Here is a 1,410-nt window from a genome sequence, read left to right as displayed (position 1 = left end):
GGCTCCTTGTTGAAAACGTCACACGCTGGAAGTCCCTCGGATTCCGTTTTGTGTAACGAAAGGTCTCGAGTGTAGGCTTGACAGAATTCAACTAAATGATCTTTAGACCCCCAAATGTGCTTTATTTCGTGGAGACAGGAAGGCCCAGAGATTCCTTCAAGTCAGGCATTGCATCCCTTATTAAGAACTGAATATATGTATTCAATCACCTTAGGCCTGCAGCCAATACGGTTCACAAGTGGGCTCTGTGGCGCAATGGATAGCGCATTGGACTTCTAGCTGTTCTCATTAAGGGATTCAAAGGTTGCAGGTTCGAGTCCCGCCAGAGTCAAGGGTGTTTTGGTCCAGAAAAGGATACTTTAGTGGCAATTCAGAATCTCCTCTCTGTACAAGACTCCCTGCAATGCAATTCTGTATGGGGGGTTTCTTTAGGAACCGTCCTAGGCATACCAACAGTTATTTAATCATATAAATAGCACACAGGAGAAAGAGTATGAGCACACAGAAAGGTGTGAAAATAATTATTGTAATTGCTTAGTATGAAAAAAATTACCTCGGGGAGATCCATTTTGTGATTTCCTGGCCTCTGCTTGAGGATTCAAAAATGTCCCTGTAAGAATCTACTTAAACAAAACAAAACAATATATTTTTGGGTTGGTTAAACTCAAGACCCTAACCCTGCCCTTTTCCTCTCTGTCTGTGTCAAACCCAATAAACACTCATTGGAAGCTTGAAATCCCCACCTCTAAAAACACAAATTGAATTTGCTTAAAAATGTAATATTGAGGATGAGGATCTCTACAAAATATTTTGACCTGAAACAAAGATCAGTAAAAGCCCTTCCTCCCCCTATTTGTACAAATCAAGAGCAGAAAAGCGTCTTCAACTGCGGGTTGCAACCCCAGTGATTGTGAGGGTCATGAAAAAATTCACCACAGTAAAATGTTTCTGAATGCTCAAGGAACAAAAATTAATTCAAAACCAAACATACAGTGAATCCCAGGCATCACTGGCAGCGCGTGTTCTTTTTACTAAGGCTCCGTTGAAAAGGGGTCAAGTGGAAAAAGTTAAAGAAGTTCCATAGACCACTTCTTCCTGAATTTTCTGAATTGGCGCCTAATGTTGAGTATCTTGTGAAGCTTCCTGAATATTTATTTTACAAAATATAGCTACAGCCAACCAGTCCTTTCTCATTTCATCTGATCACTTCTGTTATATAATTGTCACTTTAGTTTTCCCCAATAATGCAGTTGTTAATGACTGCACTGGAGTGTATCAATTTGCTATTTGTTTTCTATTTATCATCTTTCCTCTTTGTCCTTTTGTTTCTCTTTTCTGTCCTTTTTTGGAGTTGAGGGGCTTAAATGTTTTTAAAACAATGTTAACTCTGTCACTAAATTTTTTAACCTA

At 39.2% G+C, this 1,410-nt stretch overlaps 1 non-coding gene across 1 annotated transcript; it reads left to right on the top strand.

The window, feature by feature from the left end:
* The first annotated feature begins 241 nt into the window (after positions 1-241).
* Positions 242-331, top strand: TRNAR-UCU. The gene is given in 2 exon segments: positions 242-278; positions 296-331. It is a non-coding gene; the product is annotated as a tRNA-Arg (tRNA).
* Positions 332-1,410: the final 1,079 nt, after the last annotated feature.

The sequence above is a fragment of the Echinops telfairi genome, unplaced genomic scaffold, assembly GCF_000313985.2.
Source record: "Echinops telfairi isolate 266 unplaced genomic scaffold, ASM31398v2 ScPeMD7_140;HRSCAF=443, whole genome shotgun sequence".
Taxonomy (NCBI): Eukaryota; Metazoa; Chordata; class Mammalia; order Afrosoricida; family Tenrecidae; genus Echinops; species Echinops telfairi.
The sequence above is the reverse complement of the archived record's forward strand: the minus strand, read 5'-3'. Positions and strand labels throughout refer to the sequence as shown.